The following is a 13,622-nucleotide window of genomic DNA, read 5'->3' on the forward strand; positions in this document are numbered from 1 at the left end:
CCCAGTTTATGGTGTGGATGGAATTAGATTTTCCCTACCAAAAAGACCGTTGAATGGTCTCAATGCGGTTGCTTATGCCTTTGGGAATGACAAAGCACTGCATTTGGTATCGGGGAACGATCGCTGCAATTGTTGAGATAACAATGGAGTGGCCAACTTGAGAGAGCAGGTTGGTGTGCCACTTGGAGAGTTTGTTGTGGATCTGATCGAGGATGGTAGAGAACGCCTGTTTCTTGTTTGCTCCTATGAAAAGGTGAGTGCCAAGGTATTTATCAAGAGAGGAGGATTGATGCACCTTAAGGTTACGGATAATCATACGTTTGAATTTGGGATGGGTATTCTTGGAGAAGAAGATGGTGGATTTGGTGTAGTTGATGATTTGCCCGGAGGTGGCACTGAAAGAACCGAGGATCTGCTTAAGGTTGGTAATATTATCAAGAGAATTCTGGCAAAAAATGATGCAGTCATCAACGAACAGAAGGTGGTTGATGGAGATGTCCGAGTTAGGGATTTTGAAGTCAATAAAGTTGTGAGGAATGCCAGGTGAGTCCAGAAGCCTGCTAAGCCCTTCCATCGCTAAGGCGAATAGGAAGGGGAGAGGGGGTCGCCTTGCCTGATGCCTCTGGAAACATTGAAGGAGGGGTCAAGGCGACCGTTGATAAGGACAGACATCGAGGAGGTGGAGATGCAGGTGTGGATCATCTTGATCCAATGGTTCGAATAGCCCAACTGGGACATAATCTTCTCCAAGTAGGACCATTCTACTCGGTCAAAAGCTTTGGACACGTCGAGTTTCAACCCAAAATAGCTTTTTGCACCGCTTTTAGTTTTGAAATAATGTGACAGTTCCCGACAGATAATTATGTTGTCAGTGATCTGTCGTCCAGGGACATGTAGGGATTTAAACTCTTATACTAGTGTTTATAGCGGAAATAAGACATCTAATGTCTACACTAGTATTCCCAGGATCACATGCAAAACTAGTAATTAAACTAATGGAGATAGTAAATTACCTTAATCGCTTTTCCCTCGGACTAGTTGAATTGATTGAAGAAGACCAAGAGCTTCAAGTGTAGCTCCTCTACTTGGGACACGAGTAATCAACTTGATCTCCCACCTTGTTGTATAGCTAGCACACCAATGGTGGTTGGATAGAAGAACACCTTCTTCTTTGACTAGATAGATAGTAATGGGAATTAGCTCACTTTCTCCTCTCTACTTGATGTGGTAGAGTAAGAAAGCTTAGAGAGAAATTCCACACCTTATTCTCTGCCCTAAGAGTGTTTATATAGAACCCTAATAAGAATCCACCTCCTTTTAGGTTTCCCAAAACACCCTTTAGAATAAGATTTAGGGAAATAGTCGAAAATAGCAACTATTGGTATTTTCTCAATTCCCTAAGGAGATGACGTCCAAACCCATCCAAAATTGGCAGATTTAATGTTCATAACATAAGGAAACGTCCCTCCAAAAATCAGCCCAATCCGAGCCCTAGAAGTGCCCGAATCGGCTAAGGCCCAAAAACCCTATTTTTGGCCTTTTTGTACTATCTTTACCTAATTCCTTTTTAGGCCTATGAGATATGTTTATGGGACACTCCCATGATTATATCTCACTCCCACTAGTCATATCCTAGATCAATTTGTCACTCTTATGTGTAACCCGTTGTAGGATCCGATCGAAGTTAGCCGCGAATTACTTCGTAATCCGACGATCGTAGTTGGTCTCTAGCTACAACTCTACGATCCCTAAATCAATCGGACTTGATGATCTTCCACATCAATTGTCCTATCCGACAAATTGTTCGCATTGCCATCTTGGTCGAAGGACATCTCATTCAACTCCTTCAGACTCCCACTTGGACTTAGAACAAGTGCAATGCCTCGATTCCCGTGTCAATTTAGTATCCCATCTGATACGTCACGTCATTCAGACTTTCTTGATATCCGAGTACAACTGTAAAAGACAAACGATTAACTCCTAATCCGTTTGAGCGTGGCCACGCATTTTCAGTTGTTACTCATCAAGTGGCCTTGAGACACTTTGTACCTAATGTGATTTAGGATGACACAATCCATTCTTGCGCTCCCACTTAACTTCATGTCTATCCTGTCCTTCCCAGTATCCGTCTTTATAACCTCCTTTTACGGCGCGGCGTTTGACGGAACCAAAGTCGGGCATTCCTTACATAAGATGAGTGGAGCACTCATGTTTTGAGGAATCTATCCAATTGTCTTTATGAGAAGTATTGACGTTCATCACGAGTGATGTACTTCTCATTTGAGGGTTATCCAGTGTGTAAACCTTTTACACACCCACGTAGTCGAATAGAATATACTATTCCTATAGCTCATGAAACTACGCTATCCCATCGACTCCCGTGCTAGTCTTCGTGAGTCATTGTTGTCCATGCAATGACCTGGACCAGGGTTTTTGATAATAAATATTCCAAGTTCACTTAATAGGGTTTCATTCATCAGATCACGTATCTAACAAACCTATTCGGAATGTTTTATTATCGATGGACTGTCGTTTAAATACTAAACCAAATTTAGACGACTTGTGAAATAACTCTATTATTTCTGATAACGAGAGTTGTAAATCTGAACCTCTTCCGTAAAACTCTTTTTACCCACTCAGTTTTACTTGTCGAGGTTTATTCCAAATTTACCTCATGCCTTAGACTGTGTATGAGTCTCATACTATGTCTTAGGTGACAGTTTAGTTTGACTACGTATGTAGTCCGTTTTTAAACTTTACTAATTATCAATTAATTTGAAGATCGCTTACTTCAACCTTGATAATTTATAGTAACTTTTACTAGAGTTAAGACTTTTAATTCTTTATGTAGTATTTGCAACAGTTCCCGGCTTAAAACACTTTTAGCCTACTTTCCTTCCATGTCTGGAAGTTTGCTACGATGACATGTTCAACTTTTGTACTACTTCATCCTTTAGCCTTCTAGGATGTTTCTATGTAGTGTTTCGGTTTTCAAATCCGAATTTGGATATTCAAATGCTAATCATATCCAATATGATTGACTTTATGTATTCGAACATAAATCTCCCTCTCATGCTTGTTTGCTACATCGGTGTCTTTTAAAACTCCGATTTAGCAACGCTCTTAGTCATGAGTTTTGGGTCGAAATTCTTTTAGACTTTCCGAGTCTTAGATTTTCTGTTTCGGATCTCAAGCATCTCAGCGTACTGAGTCTCTCCAATCCTATCATCCTTTTGATCTATGCTTATAGATCTTCAGATGCCCAAAATGGCATTTCATCCTTGTGTGTGGTCGTTTTATTGAGTCAGTGTGTTTACTGTTATACAACATCTTATGTCGTACTCAATCTTTTGTATGTACTCAGCATACAGACCCGGAAGGTTTGTTTCTCCCACTTACCTTCTTGAAACTCGCGATTCAAGATTTTTCTTCATTCTCCAGAAATCAAATTTCTCTGATTGCCTTTTGAATCGAAGATTCTAACTCTTGCGTGTTTTTAATCCGTCGATGGATTTCTGAAGCATTCCTATGGACATAACTTGATTGGAAGAATCTTATTCTTCTTGTCTAGTTTCGGGAAACATGAATGTTTCCATCCTTCTCAGTTTTCTACTTTGGAAAACCAATTTAGGTCTTCTGTTGACTTAAAATATCAAGCTTCATGTCTTGACAAGATATGGATTCCACGATGATTTTGGCTTCTAGCCAAAAACTAGAGTCAGTTTCCGTTTCTGCGCAGGTCTTTTATCTTTTTAGAAATAACCTTTATTTTCTGAGTCTTTGAGATTTTATTTTGACCTTTCAGGGCTTTTGAACAACAACTTGGAGTTATCTCAACTACTTTGAGATATTCCTTTAGAGACACTTTCACTTGTTTTGAGAGTTCTCCGGCGAATGACATTCGCTTTTGTGCGGTGGGTTTATAAGATCATATCTTTAACCTTTCCTTTTCCGAGGAGCCGCAGTTTGTTGCTCTTGGTCGAATTTAATCGTCTTGTACAAGTTTCATGATTGTTCTTCATGACTCTTCATGATTCTTCTCATGACCAAATTAAATTGACTTGTACTTTTCTCCCACTTATTCTTGTAACAATTAGTGTTTTTCTCCCAGACTGCTAATTATTAGAAGAATACTATCATGAGCAACAAACACTTTGTTCTCTTGATTGGTTGTGGAAGAAGCCCAAATTTCTTCTACAGAAATTGCGTCAGACTTTTGCTAATTTTGTAATGCTTTTACAAGCTTTGCTGTTAGACGGACTTTGGTAAGTGTGAAAACAATCGTTTATAGAATATGTCCCAAAATATTCGGAAGACTGGCTTAAACCCATCTTTGATCGAATTATGCATAGCAATGTTCGATTACTCCCACTGAATCCACCATCCCTCAGATGTGTTCCATGGAGCGAGTTGGGAAACGTTTTCTCAACTCCTTTGATGGTTATTTAGTATTTGACTCAAGTTTTTATCACTCCAATCTAATCAGATGACTTAAACTCTCTTGTCAAAATGATTCTTTTACTTCGGTTTGTACTTTGTTTGAACCTTTCAAACATTCCGACTTATACTTTATGATTTGTACGTTTCCATACTTCATGAAGTTGTCAGAGTACGTATTTGAAGTTTCACTCGTTAGCTTCTGCAAGTAAACTTATAGGTCTGCATAACACTGTATGAGTCCTAATAGATTACCAGTCTCTATGCCTTTTGAAAAGGGTGACTTTGTCAATTCAGTCCTTAAGACCTAATTGACAATGCTGAAGTTTAATGAGTTTGAATCTCTTGATTTTAGCCATTATCAATGTTAACCTTCAGTTAATTTTACCACTGGTTTAAAACATCATATGTTTCTAGAAGAACAAAATAATCACTATTAAGTTCTAAGCTAGATCAGTGTCTAAAAGAAGACTTTGATCCCTTTCAGCATCCCTAGCATTACTGCTTCTGCTCCCTCTTGAATCTTTACTTCTTTTAGTCAAGTATGTAATTCCCTTAAGCTCCCACTGAGCCGCTCATCTGGTCTTAAATACCTGATGAAGGAATTTTACGATACTTGTTTTTAACTTTGTTAGCAAGGATACGGAACCGGAATTCATAATTCCATTCCTTTTGTCCTCCAGGTGCTAAAGGTAGTTTCCTTTTAAATGGTCTAGCCATTGTTTTAGAAACATTCACAGTAATGAGGAATACTCTTGATCATGTACTCGGCAACTGCTTTTCTTTGATCAAATGTTTGTCTCACTTGACTGATCCTTTTGCCCTTTTGAATCTCAAGATCTCTTTCTTAGATTCTTTGTACCAAATCTCAAGAACCTTTCTTAGACTGGATATTCCCGTATGTTCTGCTCAGTTTGTTTGTAACAACATGAGTGACTCATCTAAGGTCTTTATCAATCTTTGTTCAATCAATATTGAACTGGGTGATAGATGTATTCGGTTGTCTTCCCTTAGGATGACTTTCAGATTGCCTTGGAGGTCTCATACCTCTCTATTTATGACTTCTGTAGGAATTTCTTCCTTAGTTTGTCTTAATGGTTATGCTAGCATTGATTACTCTTCCAAAGAGAATGTTATAAGATTGCTTGCAAATGGATTTTGACCTTCTTCGGTATGAGTCAACATTGGGATAGGGTATTCTAGTTAGCTTTCCTTTTGAATCTGAGAACTATTCTCGGATTCATTCTTCCATTCTAGGAAGTGGATCAACACCTCCCTTAGGTGTGATTTTAAAGTTGAAACCGTTTTCATGTGTCATCTTAATTCTACATAAAGAAATGGCAAAGTTTTAAAACTCGTTATCGTTTTTGAAAAACTTAGTTTTCCCACATTATTCAATAAAATCGTCCCCGATTGAATAAGTGATTCCAAGACCCCAGTTCTTCGGAGTAAAGCGGACGAAGGCCCTACCCTTTGACTCCGTCGTTCCGGGTGAGTGAACTACTTCACTGATCATACCTTATGACTCTTGGTTGATAGATTTCATTAATGAATGACTAATCTATCCTTTTGCCTCGAGTATCCAAGACTCTCTTGCTGATCTCGTTGAGTAGAACCATTTAGACGTGTAGGCCTCTTCTATAGACCTACCCGCATTGTCCCAAGGTAGAGGAGGTACTCTGCGAAGGCCGACCCACCTTCCTCGAACAAGGGCGCAACGAGTGTCTTAATCTGGATAGGCGATTACTCAAGATTACGTTTTGGGGACTTTTACGCTAGTCTGGCGTTTGTTATAGTGAACTATTTAGCCTAACTAACGTCCACGACATAAAGCGTAAATAAGTAAGTAAATGCGCGCGAGAAAGTAAATCAAGCAGACATGGATCCTAGTATGGCCCTTAACCTAGAAGATCTAATCTCCTTTGGTTTTCTTCTTGTTTCGCCTTTTGGTTCATCTTAGATCGCCATCTTTGAACCTCCATTGATTTCTCCCACTCGCCTTTGGATTTCATCCTCGAGTTTCTTCAATGGACTCATAGACCCTAAACTCTAATTACAAGACTCTAACGATTCGCAGATCGTATAAACTTGAAATTAAAATTAATTACAAAGCATGCACCCATCCGTGCTTAAAACAAGAATAAAGAAATAAATCTATGGCCATACTAGTTTCCCGCATTCACATCACATGCAATCATATAATATATCAAGGCTAAGAATTATATATGCATGATTATCTTGGGAGATACTTTAGTTGACATCACATGTCACATTACGGTCCATAAGTCTAAATTCGAAGAATTTAACTAATGGTGCGTTCCGGTTTTATCTTTTATGATTTCTAAAATCATCTTTAAGAAAAACTCCGTTTTGGGTTCTGAAAGCCCGGGTCAATTTCGGAAAAAATATTGGTTCGATTCTTAATGATTTCATAAATCAATTTAAAGAGAAATCCGTTTTGGCCTTCTGGATGGCCCGGATCGATTTTAGAATTATTTGGTTGGAATCGGAAGAAATTTTGGCAAAAACTCCCACTCGAATGATGGTCCCTTTTTGTGGTCCGAAAAGCCTCGAAAAAGCCCGGGTTAAGTCCTAGACAAGTCCCGGCCCAAGCCCACAAAAGGGCTCTGACAAGGTCCGGACATTGCACGGCCCATAGGCCGGCATGTCCTGGCCGGAGCCAGGACGCTAGTCCATGCACCGGACGCGTCCTAGACGCGTCTGGTGCTGGACCGGACCAGCACTAGGTGTCTCGGACTAGTCCGAGACACCCAGAACCTCCCAGACGCGTCTCCAAGACACGTCTGGTCGAGAGCTCTGGACGCGTCCTAGACGCGTCCAGGAAGCTACCAGTGCAGCTTCTGGTCGCGTCCTAGACGCGTCCGAGCTGCTCTGGACGCGTCCAGTGGACGCGACCAGCAGCTTCTGTCCGGCCAGGAAGCTTCCTGGCCGGACACTAGGGTTTCCAAAACCCTAGTTTCCAAATTTTTTTTTTTTTTTTTGTTGTGCAAATCTTATTTGCTAACTTCCAATTTTAAAACTCTTTCTAAATTTTGAAATCTTTTAGAACACTTCTAAAATTTTACAAAACTTGTAGAAACTTTTAAAATTTTCCAAATTTTGTTTTGAGAGTTTCCTAAACTCAAAATAACTCCTTTTAGAACACTTCTAAAATTCCAAATTTTTGTTTTTCAAAAGTTTCCAAAACTTAAAAACAACTCTTAATCAAACCAATTTTGGATCAAAATCTAGGTTTTTGAAACTTTTTTCAAAGAACAATTTTGAAATCAATTTGAAAAATCTTTGAATCCAATTCAAAATTAATCAAATTTCATGTTTAAAACCTTTTTAAACATAACTATGAACTTAATCAAGCATGGATTAGTTTGAAATTCAATCAAATTGAGTCTTTCAAAACACTTTTAACAATTTGATTCTCAATTTGAAATTCATTGAATCCCATTCAATAATATCAAATTGTGAGTTTAAATAATTTTTTTTTAAAACACTTTTAAAATACTTTTATAAACTCAATTTATTAAACTATCAATCATATCCAATATGAACTAGTTCGATTCTTAGCAAAAACTAGTTCATTGCAAGAGGCTCTGACGCCACTGTAGGGATTTAAACCCTTATATTAGTGGTTATAGCGGAAATAAGACATCTAATGTCTACACTAGTATTCCCAGGATCACATGCAAAACTAGTAATTAAACTAATGGAGATAGTAAATTACCTTAATCGCTTTTCCCTCGAACTAGTTGAATTGATTGAAGAAGACCAAGAGCTTCAAGTGTAGCTCCTCTACTTGGGACACGAGTAATCAACTTGATCTCCCACCTTGTTGTATAGCTAGCACACCAATGGTGGTTGGATAGAAGAACACCTTCTTCTTTGACTAGATAGATAGTAATGGGAATTAGCTCACTTTCTCCTCTCTACTTGATGTGGTAGAGTAAGAAAGCTTAGAGAGAAATTCCACACTTTATTCTCTGCCCTAAGAGTGTTTATATAGAACCCTAATAAGAATCCACCTCCTTTTAGGTTTCCCAAAACACCCTTTAGAATAAGATTTAGGGAAATAGTCGAAAATAGCAACTATTGGTATTTTCTCAATTCCCTAAGGAGATGACGTCCAAACCCAGCCAAAATTGGCAGATTTAATGTTCATAACATAAGGAAACGTCCCTCCAAAAATCAGCCCAATCCGAGCCCTAGAAGTGCCCGAATCGGCTAAGGCCCAAAAACCCTATTTTTGGCCTTTTTGTACTATCTTTGCCTAATTCCTTTTTAGGCCTATGAGATATGTTTATGGGACACTCCCATGATTATATCTCACTCCCACTAGTCATATCCTAGATCAATTTGTCACTCTTATGTGTAACCCGTTGTAGGATCCGATCGAAGTTAGCCGCGAATTACTTCGTAATTCGACGATCGTAGTTGGTCTCTAGCTACAACTCTACGATCCCTAAATCAGTCGGACTTGATGATCTTCCACATCAATTGTCCTATCCGACAAATTGTTCGCATTGCCATCTTGGTCGAAGGGCATCTCCTTCAACTCCTTCAGGACATAGGCCGCTTGAAAAGGGGATATGATGTCTGGCAGAGAATCTTTCAGCCGATTGGCCGGAATTTTGGTGATGATTTTATAGGTAGTGTTCAGAAGACTGATAGGTCTGTAGTCGGTAGTGGATTGAGGGGATTTAGTTTTTGGGATGAGACAGATGTGGGTATGGTTTGATGAAGCCGGAAGTTGGGCATGATGGAAAAAGGTGGTGACCATGTTGATGATATCATCTTTCACAGTGTCCCAGTTGGATTTGTAGAAGAAATGAGGGTATCTGTCCGGGCCGGGCGCGGCATCGGATTTGAGGGAAAGATAGCCTTTTGGATCTCCTCTTCGTTAGGAATTTCGTTAAAGCGATTGTTTTGGTACTCGGAGATCTGAGGGGTGAAGAGATTAAGGAGGTTTTCAGACATAGTAGATCCCATGGAGGAAGAGATCGCGATAAGGTGAGAGGAAAAGATGTATGTGATCTCTCCGCCTCGTCAATAGTCCAAGAGTTATCGTCCTTCTTGATGGAATAAATTTGGTTTTTCCGGTTACGATGGATAGCTTTAGCATGGAAGAATTTAGTATTTCTGTCGCCAAGGTGAACATTAGCGATTCTGGATTTTTCTTTCCAAAGGCTCTCTTGCTCATTGTAGGCTTCTTCGAACTGTTGATTAAGGATGCAAATAGTGTCGTGGTTCTAAACATTTTGAAGGGCAGTAGTAAGGTTTTTTATTTTGATCTCTAGATGTCCAAACACCTTTTTTTTTCAAAGAGATAGATTGATGGCTAGAGAGTTTAGCTTGTTTTGGATCAAGTTGCAAGAAGAGGGCCAATGATTGCTAATGAAATTACTGCACTCCGGATGGGTCATCCAGGTACGAATAAACTTGAAAGGTTTCAGACCAATCGTGTTACGAATCTTAGTAGTGAGGAGGATAGGAATATGGTCAGAGCCCATACCGGGAAGATGGTAGAGAGTAGAAGCGGGGTAGTCAGTAAGCCACTAGTGATTGGATAAGGCTCTATCAAGCCGTTCCTGAATGAGGTTGCCAGAAAACTGTCTGTTGGACTAGGTATAGGGGACTCCACTGAAGCCAAGGTCCAGAAGGCCAAGAGAATTAATATGATTGTTAATCTTCCGGGCATGGGCCGGAAAGGCCTCCTTGCCGCCTAATTATTTCCACTCGTTTAGTTTTAGTAGCAAATAATTATTTCCACTCGTTTAGTTTTAGTAGCAAATAGAGAACCTCATTACCAATGGGCCCTTTGTAGTGGGGGTGCATGTCCCGCACTGGGCCTTACACTGGCCTTACACGAGCTCAAACAACTTACCAACCTAGCTATGATCTTTGCACATAATTATTTCAACTCGTTTAGTTTTAGTAGCAAATAGAGAACCTCATTACCAATGAGCCCTTTGCAGTGGGGGGCACAGTGCGGGCGCACGTCCCGCACTGGGCCTTACACGGGCTTGTATGTATCTAATACTATTTACTACTAGATATATTAAAGAAATGTCAATTATAACCAAAATTACTTAAGACTTTGTTAATGAAACAGTAAAACATAGTTTGACCCCACTCACTAAATACATAAATGAAATGCCTCTTACAATTCTTAATTGCAAACAATTACGAAATTACAAAAAAAAAAATTGATGACAAATATAGCTCACTAATTCTTTAAGAGTGGAGAATTGAAATATATTCTACCTTCACCTCACTTTTCCGACCATTTTAATTCAAAGAACGAATTATTTACCTCAATTTTTTAGCAACCTTCGTTCTTTAATTCTATGGGTGCAAGACATTTTTTGTCCATTCCGTACGTACTACTTTCCAATTTTAGAAGAATCGACAAAAGGTGCATTGCAAAAGAAACAAGACACTATTGCAAACAAATATGACATCTAATTTAAAAAAATAAAGTATTCATAGTTGACATTGACGAACCATTTCTCAATATCGTCCATGCAAAAGGATTTTATTTTCGACAATTCGAACACAAAATCGAACTTAAATCATTACTTCTTTCACATCCACGAAAACTCTTTCACCCATTGCCTAGAACAAAAATGATATAGTGGGCGACAAGTTTAGGCCTACACCATAGCGACCAACCATATGACGACACATGGACCCTTTAACAACAATTCACGTGATTTTTCTAACTTCTGTACAATTCGCGTTTCACCCCACGACTTCACCGCATTCTAGATTAAGTCCCTCCAAACTCATCAACTTGTCCCTCCATCCATCCTAGATCTCAAGACTATTGAACTCCATTCCAAACATAGGTACTTCAACTTCTATTTCTGATCTAACATTGTGTTTACCATCATCAAACGTCATAAAGCTCCAATCTCCATCTTATGAACTTTTTGTAGCCATCTCTCAACAAAAGTAGTTACTCAAAAAGGCAAAAAAAAAAAATATTCACAGTGAGTTAAATTCAAGTAATAAATAACCCCAAATGCATGCTAAATGAATCAAATTTAAAGGTATGTCAATGAAACTAAAACTAGATACTTGTCAAACTAAAACTAGATATTGACCTAAATACTTGAACAAAGCATGAACAATCAAACCATAAGCTAGATTTTATTAATAATGTAAAAAACCCTAATTAAACTTTAGTCTTTCACCTTCTAGGTAATGGGTTCGAGACACGTTGACAATACAAAAAAAACTAAAACTTTACCTCACAAGATCTCCAGAAATTAGTTGACTTGGGCTTGAAAGTGGATGAATCTTTAAAGATAAAATTCACCAGTAATATAAAGATCAAAACCCCTGAAACCAAAGTGGGTAAAAATAATATTAGAAGCTCCCTTTGAGTCCCTAGGTTCGTTTTTAGAGAGAGAGAGAAAGAAAGAGAGGGGAAGAAAGTGAGATTTCACGATAGAAAAGCTGCTGGTTATGAAGGACATTTTTGTTTTTAATCTGGACCGTTGAAAATATCAAAGGTTCGGATCTAGGATGGGTGGAGGGACTAGTTGATGAATTCAGAGGGACTTAATCCAGAATGCGGTGAAGTCGTGGGGCGAAACGCGAATTGTACAGAAGTTGGAAAAATCACGTAAATTGTTGTTAAAGGGTGTCATGTGTCGTCATATGGTTGGTCGTTGTGGTGTAGGCCTAAACTTGTCGCCAATATATCATTTTTGTTCTTAGAATCACCGAGGTATAACGGTGATGATGGTAGTGGCGGTTGAGGTATGGAGGTATGATTGTTGTGGTGGTGGCGGTGGTGGTTGAGTTATGGGGTGAGGTGGTAGTTGAGGAATAATGCTAGTTGTGTTATATATGATATTAGGTATGACTCGGTGTCGTTCTGCCTATGTTGATTTAAAGATGAATGAAAGTATGAAATGAAACAACTGCACTTATAAAATGGCTACTCTCAAAACTTTGAATTAGACTAATGAGTTTGAAATAAATAAGAGATAATTAAAAAAATGGTATCCAGATATAAACTTGATTAGTAATTTGTTGGGTTTTTTTAAGTTACCCTCTCAATCATAATTGGTAATTGAGTTTATCTCCTTTCATAATTGGTAATTGGGTTTACCTCCTTCGATTTACTATTTTCGGCAAAATGCTGATCAAGTTTGGGATAGAAAATTAGAATCATAAATCGAATAATATACGCACAAAATAAGTCTCTACGAATCATATTCTCGACTAAACTCAACACTAAAGTAAAGTATCACAATTACTACTAGTGGTGGTCAATGAGATGTCTCGGTCCGGAAACAGACCGATGCGACCCGTTTGTAAGACAACGTGACGTTGAACGACACATCTCGTATCGGATCGATCCGTCATAGGTCAAATTGGTCGGGGGGGCGAAGATTTTAAGCTCCCGAACCCATTAACCACGACATGTTAGGAACAACAACACGGGTTGCCACGGCCAGTGCCGTTCTTGACCCGCCACGGTCACGCTAACCCGTTAGAAACGACTTATTTTAATACGGAATATATAAAATATAACTACCGCTTTGTTGAAAATAATTATTATTTTATAAAAACAAAAAAGAACAAAGTAAAACTTAAGTTAGTAATATGGTTCTACATCTAAAAGAATAACTAAAAGAAAAGTGAAAAATTATAAAAGATAACAACTCATCTATATAATAAGGGAGGAGGGTATCTTTTTTCCTCCTCCCAATGGTCCAGATTTATCCTCATGCCCATATAAAAGACGGTCGAGATTTATTATCTCAAAATTTTAAGGTTGAAATTTGAAGAACAACTATCCAAACCGTTCAGATTAAGAGAAAAGGCATCTTTTAGAATATACTTCTTTCAAGTTACCTCTCCCTCCCCATCTCACTTCGACTTTTGCTTTCTCTCTCGCTCTCCAGCTCTCACTCTCCTTTTCAAGCAGGTACCTCTTCTTCTCCCGCTCTCTTTCTCTCGGTCTCGCTCTCTTTTTCTCTTTCTCAATGTCTCACTTTCTCTCTTTCTCACTCTCTCTCTCTCTCTGCAAAGTCACACAACTGAAATGAAGTTAGGGCTTTGATTGATTTGTTTGATTGATTGTTTCCTCCTCAACTGAAATTGATAAGGGTTTTGATATGGGGTTTCCCATGGATTTGTAACAGCAGTACCCAAAT

At 38.7% G+C, this 13,622-nt stretch overlaps 1 protein-coding gene across 1 annotated transcript in view; it reads left to right on the top strand.

Moving 5' to 3' along the window:
- LOC147543264 (zinc finger (C3HC4-type RING finger) family protein / BRCT domain-containing protein) overlaps positions 1 to 13,622 on the top strand; it is a 55,856-nt gene that overhangs the window by 25,638 nt on the left and 16,596 nt on the right. The gene's annotated exons all lie outside the window — the stretch shown is intronic.

The sequence above is a fragment of the Eschscholzia californica genome, unplaced genomic scaffold, assembly GCF_041429995.1.
Source record: "Eschscholzia californica isolate CP2 unplaced genomic scaffold, dmEscCali1.0.p SCAF_4, whole genome shotgun sequence".
NCBI classification, from domain to species: Eukaryota; Viridiplantae; Streptophyta; class Magnoliopsida; order Ranunculales; family Papaveraceae; genus Eschscholzia; species Eschscholzia californica.